The sequence below is a fragment of the Arachis hypogaea genome, chromosome 4, assembly GCF_003086295.3.
Source record: "Arachis hypogaea cultivar Tifrunner chromosome 4, arahy.Tifrunner.gnm2.J5K5, whole genome shotgun sequence".
In the NCBI taxonomy this organism is placed as follows: domain Eukaryota; kingdom Viridiplantae; phylum Streptophyta; class Magnoliopsida; order Fabales; family Fabaceae; genus Arachis; species Arachis hypogaea.
This window is the reverse complement of record NC_092039.1, coordinates 62796144-62804860: the sequence shown is the minus strand read 5'-3', so window position 1 is coordinate 62804860 and position 8717 is coordinate 62796144.

The window sequence follows — 8717 nt, the reverse complement described above, 5'->3', positions numbered from 1 at the left end:
GCTTCTTCCCATTCCACGTTAGTGGTCACGTTAACTAGATTAACGTGGCTACTAACATGGCTCTTCCTTGCTTCCTTTGTCCTGAATTCAAGCAAATAAAGTGCATCAAAGCTCTATTCCAACTTATGAGATCATGCATTATCCAATTTGTCATTTAATTCTTGCATAATCCTCATGAAATCATGTAAAAATCATAATGTTTGCCTAAATCAAGATGTAAGTATCCATTCACCCAAGACTTGCTTATTTCTTAAGAAAATGCATGAAACTACCCTAAAACAGTAAAGAAAAGGTCAGTGAAACTGGCCAAGATGCCCTGGCATCACCCACCTATATATATAGAGCTTACAGGTGGTTAATTTGCTTCATATCTTCAAGGAATCATATATGTACAATTAAGGCCAAACCATGTTAAAACATGTTCACAATTGAGTTGGGTTTTAAAAATAATTCACAATCTTGCAAGACAATTAACAATTTAAATATGGATATATGGGAATGAGCCATTGAACCCTCACTGGATTTGTGTTTACTCTCTTGTCACTCAGTGTTTGGGGTTAATCACTCTATTCTTTTCTATTCATGCTTTCTAAAACCTTGTTCTTCATCTAACCAATCAACAAATATATAATGTATACATACAAATATCATGAGGTCTTATTCAAGGTTATAATGGGGCTAAGGTAAAGGTAAGGGTATACATATGAAAAAGTGAGCTATAAATTAAATCCTTAATTAGTCTAAGATCTCACCTAACGTATACATACTTTATAAAAATTCAACATTATCCTGGTCTTCCCATAATTTTTCCCATTTTGTGTCACATACTCATGTACCAATTTTATTTTGATTTTTCTTTCCATGTGCATTGATTTTTACTAAATTTATTATTGGGGTAATTTTGTCCCCTTATCTATTTATTTAACTAAAAGGACTTTCTTTTTTTTACCATAAACATATATCAATGCACATGGTGTTTTAGTTTAATTTGGTTTCACATGAGCATGTTCCCAAGTTTCTGATTATTCTTATTAATTTTGATTCTTTCCTATCAACCCATGTTCCCATGTTTTCCCACACTTAGTGGATACACAATCTCCTATCTTAAGCTAACTAAGGATTCAACTTGGAATTTTTAATTTGTTTTTCTGCTTAAGGCTAGTGATGTGTTTATAGAATAGAAGGGGATTAAAAGGGCTCAAGGGGGCTAACAAGGATGATGTTAGAGGTAGGCTTACTTGGGATAAGTGAGGGAAAATTTAAATAATGGCCTCAATCATATATGGGTATGTATCTACATTCTATATTGGACATATAGATTGGAACAAAGTAAAGATTACAAGCATAGAAAAGAAGTGCGAAACACACAGGAATGAAATTTATGGTTGGATGTAACCATACAATTAAGCTCAAAACTCACAGGTTGTGTGTTCTTTGGCTCAGAAATCATATATCAGTTATGTATGTCATGCAAGTAGAAATCAAGAGTTTTCATTAAACTCAATGTGGATCTTAAGGTGGCCCTTAAAATCTTAGTGTTCTTCCTTGAAGAAATGTTGTTAACTAACTCACATTTGTTGCTATATATATACAAGGTGTGTGGATTGTTTTGATTCTGTTACACTAAAGTTTCTAGTTTATTCTTTTATTTTCAGTTAAACCAACTTATCATATGCTAAAAGGGTAAACTATACTAATTAATCCACATATTCTATAACTAATAAGCTAAAAGTGCAAATTAAGCTAAATATCTAAGATATATACAGCCCAAAGTGCAAAATGCAGAAATAAAATAAAAATACAGCAAAAGCAAAAGAAAAATGTGCAAGTACTAAAAGACAAAATAAGATAAGATAAAGTAAAAATAAAATAAAATAAAGTATAAAAAATAAACAAAATAAGATAGAAGAGTCTATAGTGGTTCACCAAAAAGATTCGCCAGAGATGGCAACCTCCCCACACTTAAATTATAGCATAGTCCTCGATGCTCTATCAAGCTAGGTGTGAAGAAGTGTCATCTCCGGAAGGGTGTGCTGGTGCTGTCTGTATGGACTCTGGCAGTGAAAGCGTCTGAGGCTGCTGGATGTGTTTGCTGAGGCTCCTCATGCTGGGGCTCTACCTGCTCAGCCTCTGCTCGTGCATCCTCTTCCTGGTCATCTGCCTCCTCCTCATATGGCTCAGATGGTGTGTCAAGCTTAGAGGGGATGTCAGTGTGGCTGGACCAGATCATCAACTTCAAATACTCATAGCAGCACTTGCTGCGACGCTCAGACCGCTCATATCGTTGCTGGTTGCAACGTTCCATCTGGTCCAAGCGCTCAAATAGGTAGTGCACAAGGTGGTAGACGAGCTCGGGAGCAGGTGATAGTGCAGTGGTGGTAGCTGGGGCAGTAGATGCTGAAGGGGCAGCGGAAGATGTGGCTGCCTCAGCGGAGGCAGTGAGGAAAGGCGGCATGTAACCCAAGGCTAAGAACTTCCTGCTGTGAGGAATAATCTTCTTGCAGTCTGCAGCAGTTGGATTCTCATCAGCAAGCTCCCAGGGCACGTTAGCTCGGCGGCTTAGCTGGGTGATCAAATAAGGGAAAGGGAGAGTGCCTCTGACATAGACCCTAGCCATAAAATACCTGATGAAACGTGAAAGATATAGGTTCTTACCCTCCATCACACACCAGATGAGGGTGATCATAGTAGTGGGCACCTCTGTCTCATGAGTGCTCGGCATAATGTAATTACTCAGAATCTGCTGCCAAAGTCGAGCCTCATCATTCAAATATATCAGCTTGATTCCTTTAGGCATCACTGTATTCTTTCCCATGACCCATGGGGCACCAGGATCAAGGGATATTCTTTGCTTGACTGTGTCCCAGTCAAATCGCATAAATCTCATATCCTCTTCAGCCTTTTGGTAACTGTTAGGCTGATCTGACTTAGGCGGAAGCTGGAGGATGCCCTTAATAGCTTCCTCAGTGATCAAGATCTGCTTCCCTCTGAGGTGCACTGCATCCAGGGAAGTCTTAAAATAGTTGCAGTAAAATTCGCTGACCCACGAAGCATTAACTTCAGTTAAGTTTCTTTCCATGAAGAACCAGCCTCTCTGGTTTATCTGTTCGAAGGTGTACTGGGCGAGTTCTTTTGGAATTTTAAGAGTTCGTTCCAGATACAGGTTCCTAGAAGTCACAAATACTGGATACTTGAGCTCACAGTATCTGTTGGCAAACTTAACGGGGTCTGTAGTAGTCACCAGCTGATCGGCCTTTTCCTGCAGGATAAAATGCTTTTCCCGCCAGGAATTGTCGTGGAGGATATCTAAAATAGTGCTTGAGAATTTGCCTCTTTTTCGTTTGCCTGTAGTAGCCTTGTCTTTTCCTTTACCTTTGGGATCAGACATCCTAAAAAAAAGAAGTAGCAGGATATAATTGAAGAACAAAAGCAGGAAAACAAGTAGGCAAGTAGGATTTATCAATATAAGCATAAAGGCAAAAGAGCAGTAGAAGAATGAAATGAGTGAAATATATTAATAGTTTGGATTGTATTCGAGTTAATAGTCCAAAAATAAAAATCACAATCCAAAATATATTTATAAGTGGAATTCAAGTGAATTAGAAAAAACAGTAATTGTGCCTTGAGTTAGAAAGTTAAAGTAGTTAGGTAAAAAGAGAAGTCAGAAAGTTAAAATGGTTCGTAGGTAAAAAGAAAGTTAGAAAGTTAAAGCAGTTAGTTAGTAAAAAGAAAGTTAAAGTAAATGGCATGATAATGGGTTTCCTAGTTAACAATAAATTCACAAATTTAAAGAACAATAAAATCATATTCAAGCAAAGATTTCAGTTTATTGATGCTAATTCAGATAGATAAAAGAATTGTAAAATTAAAATGAAATCATCAATAATGCAATTTATTAACCAGGGAACTAGAAAGAAATAAGAATGTTAGCCCATCCATTCATGAATTGGTTTGGTTATAGCCAATTAGTGCAAAATTATAAATTGCCAAAACCAATACATGAATGGAGTTGAGTGAAATAATTTGCTGGAAAAAAATTGGGTACCATTCCAGCTAAAATTTGATGTTCCTAGGTAATAAACAGTAAGAAAATCAGTTCATATGTCATTAAATAGTGCTAAAAAGATTAACAAATAGCAAGAACATTAGATAACAGTTTAATAGCATCATCAAACATGAAAGAACAACATATGAACAACATCATCATCACAGCAAATTCAGAATTGCGAAATAGATAAAGCAGATAACAAGAACGGTGCAATTATCAGGCCTAAATCTACTAACCACATCCTAGCTACCTAACCACCTAAAATCCACTACAATCATGCATCTCTAACTATCCTAATTTGTACAAAAACTGAAAAATATGCAACCTACTAACTATGACAGAGGAAACGGTGTTCAGGGGAACCTGGTGTGTGTATGAACAATGATTAGGGAACAGAGAGATGGTGGTGGTGACGCAGCGGTGCTGGGAGGCGGCACGGCGGTGGTTCGGCGGTGGAGCAGGGCGGTTCGGTGGTCTGTTTGGGGTTATAAAGGGGAAGGAGAACGGAAGGGGATGAGGGGTTGGGGGTGGTGCTGGTGGTCGGCGGGGGTGGGGCGACAGTGGTGGCGGCTCGGTGGGGGGCGCGGCAGTGGAGGGAGAAGGCAAGTCCTGGTCGGCGATGGTGGTGGCGGCGGTCCTGGTCGGCGATGGTGGTGGTGGCTCGGTGAAGATGGGGCGGTGGTGATGTGGTGGTTGAGGGGAGGAGAAGAGAGAGTGCAGAGGGGGTTGGGGGGAAAGTGACGCGAATTGGGTTAGGGTTTCGCGTAGGTTGGTGTTAGAGGATTCAAATCCACGCGAACGTGTGGTGCACGTGATCGTGTAATTGAGGTGGAAAGGGAATGCCGCGAATGCGTCATTAACGCGATCGCGTGAGTGAAGTGACACGTCCGTGTGAAACAGGCATACGCATCACTTGGAATTGTGCGTTAGCGTTGTTTTGGCGCAACTCTCTGTGTCCATTTAGGGGGTAATAATGTTCACGCGACGCGTACGCGTTGCCCACGCTTTCGCGTGGTGTGTGTGAAGTGAGAGTGATGCGTTCGCATCATGGACGCTAATGCGTGGCCCAATTTGTGCCTAATGCACACTAGCCGCATGATTCCAGCCCAACTTTCTGGGCGTTTGATCTTTACGCCGATTACCATTCGATGCCCACGCGTGGCCTGCACGCTCGCGTGGGTTTTTATATATATATATATATATATATATATATATATATATATATATGTATATATATACAAAATGCAAAATGCAATGCTAATGTGGATGCTACGAATAATTCCAGGTTCAATAAAATAAAATAAAAGAAAACTCAAAAACAAATAAAATGAAATAAAATTGAAAAATGGAACGATCATACCACGGTGGGTTGTCTCCCACCTAGCACTTTTGGTTAAAGTCCTTAAGTTGGACATTTGATGAGCTTCCTATTATGGTGGCTTGTGCTTGTATTCATCCAAAAATCTCCACCAGTGTTTGGAATTCCAACAGCCTCTGGGGTCCCAAACAAGGCATGTAAAGCCCTTGAGCAGTTTCAAACAGGTTCACAGGCTTCTGGGGTGTTGAATGTCAGAATAGATTCCAGTATCCCAAACCTTGCTTTTGCACCCGTCTTTGTCTCGATTTATATTTTTCCAGCCGGGTGGTTTGGAAGTTGTATTCTCACCAAGATGACCAAACATCTTCCGAGACCCAATTAATCGAACTCTGTACCAATCCTTGCTCCTCAAATTAAAGTGTGAAACCTCATTGAATCTTGCATACCAGCTCTAAGTGCGAGTCATTTTCCTTTTACTCTTAAAGCCGCAAAGAGCTCTAAGCTGGCCATCTGTTTCAAGTAAACCATATTCAAGTGGAAAAGTAAAGAGAAAAGCTAAGGATTTTACCCACTTGAAGTTTGTATTGGGCGGTAATGGCCTTGGGATAGGTGTTTTCAGTGGTTTTGTAAGCTCTACTCCCTTGTAGTCTTCTGTGAATTCTTCTACTTTTTTGCGAATTTCTTCAACTGCAACCACATCTTGATCAAAGTCTTCAATATCTTCCTCATCACTTGAGTCACAATTGGGAGGTTGAGAAAAATCTACCTCTACATCATCTTTGTATTCACTTGGGAAAGATTATTCTATCTCAACGAAATTCACTTGCGAATGCAAGTTCATTACTAGGAGAACTTGTCTTGTGATTATCATCATCAAGGAATCCTGCTTTTTGAGTTGTTCCGTCCAGTTCTTCATAAGATACCTGCTTTGGGGGTTGTGCACTCTCCTCCTTAGCATCGATCGCAAATTTCTTGACGGAATTCTCCTCAATTCTGGATTCCCATGGAGGTTCAGCGTCTCCTAAGTCTTTAACTAATTCTTCTTCTGCAACTATTATGGATTCCTCCACTTGTTCCAATACAAAACCATGTTCCTCATTGTCCACCGGAGTTTCTAGTGTCTCCTTCATGCTATGCTCTTCTTTCGATTCTCCACATGTAGCCATGGGAGTACTTTAAGTGCTCGGATGTTGCGAAGCTAATCGATCTACTACCTCGGTTAAGGCGGTCGCAAATTCTAGTACATCCCTTTTTATCTTCGCTTGCCCTTGAAGAAGACCACGAAGGATTTTATCCATTGCAGATTGGGGTGGATATGAGAGTTCATTATTTGGGAGGAAGGGTTCTTGATACGGAGGTAGTTCTTCTTGACAAGGATATGGAGATGGTGAATATTGAGGTGGTGGTTCTGGATGTGGTTCATATGGTGGTTGGTGTGGTGGATAAGGATTAGGGTAATACGGAGGTGAATGGTTGTAGGTGGCTTGTGAGTATGGTGGTTCAAATGTATGTTGTAGAGGTAATTCATAGGCATAGGATGGGGCTTGTTGGTAACTACAAGGGGGTCCACCATATCTATCATCTTGGTACGCACCTCAGAATGGCTCTTGACCATAGTAATTCGGTGGAGGTTGGTTGTCACGAAAGGGTCCACCATAACTATTGTCCTAGTATGCATCACAGAATGGTTGTTGGTGATAGCGCGTTGGAGGGGGTTATTGCCAAAAGGGTTGATCAAATCCTTATGGCTCCTCCCATCTTTGATTCTTCCAACCTTGATACTTGTTCTCATTGTAGCTTCCATTCCTTACAACAACATTGGAATCAAACTTGAAGCCAGAGGGGTGAGAATTCATAATAGTTAATAAAAATTAAAAATAAAAACAAATAAACAAGCAAAAGCAAATATTTACAATAACCAATAATAAGGCACACGTTTGCAATTCCCCAACAACGGCGCCATTTTGACGATCGGATTTTCTATCGGTAAAGAAATTTAAAAATATAATCGCATTGTAGGTATAGTTTCTAAACCAATAGAGAATCCTTTCGTGCAAAAGTTTTGGTTGTCACAAGTAACAAATCCCTAATAAAATTGATAACCGAAGTATTCAAACCTCGGGTTGTCTTCTTAAGGAATAGCAGGGAGGTGTTCTTATTATTAGTTAAGGAAAAAGTATCTTTTTAGGGTTTTTAAATAGGTTGAACAATAAAAGTAAATTACAAGAAATTAAATTAATAACTAATAAAGCTCTTGGCAATGTATGAGAACTGGAAGTCCTATCCTAGTTATCCTTATCAATTATGATGAGAATTGGCTTTTCTCCCACTTGGTCAACCTCTAACTATGAAGGTATGTTAAGTAGATAAATCAATTTGATTCCTCAAGTCCTAGTCAATTCCTAAGAAAAGACTAGAGTTACGGGAATTCAAATCAATCAGCAAAGAATTCCAATTTTCAATTATCAGCTGAGTTTGATGACTCAAGTGTCACCAATTACTCAACCAAAGCTAAGAGCGTAGAAAGCTAAATTAAAATCATAAATATGAAATTGCATTAAATAGAAAATCAAGTTAAACATGAGAATTCATAAACTAAATTGGGAAAATAAATAAAAGGAACATTGAACCTGTGATGAAGAGAAGTAGTCTGAACATAATAGAAATCCTAAATCCTAATCCTAAGAGAGAAGAGAGAACCTCTCTCTCTAAAAACTACATCTAAAAACCTAAAATTGTGAATTTGAATCAAATGTTATTGATGAATGGATGGATTCCCCACTTTATAGCCTCTAAGCTGTGCTTCTGGACTTGGATCTGGGCCAAAAGAGGGTTCAAAAATCGCTAGGAGTGTTTTTTGCAATTTCTACACGTGGCGTCTGTCACGCGTATGCGTCAATTGCGTTCTGCTCAAGGCATGCGTGTGCGTCGTCCATGCGTGCACATCGTTTGTGTTTTGCGCTAAGCACGCGTCCGCGTCGTCCATGCGTTCGCGTCACTGCTTTTTCTTCAAAACTCCATTTTTGTGTTTTCCTTCCAGTTTTGTATGTGTCCTTTTTGTCCTCTAAGTCATTCCTATCCTATGAAACCTGAAAATACTTAACATACAAATCACGGCATCGAATGGTAATAAAGGATAATTAAATTTAATATTTTTAAAGCATAAGAAACATGTTTCCACATATATCATAAAATGAGGAAGAAAGAGTAAAACCATGCAATTTACATGAATTAGTGGGTAAAGATTTGATAAAAACACTCAATTTAAGCACAAGATGACTCATAAAATAAGGGTTTATCAAAGATGCCTAGGATAGTCCATTCTGAGAGCATGTCGGTAGGACATCTCCT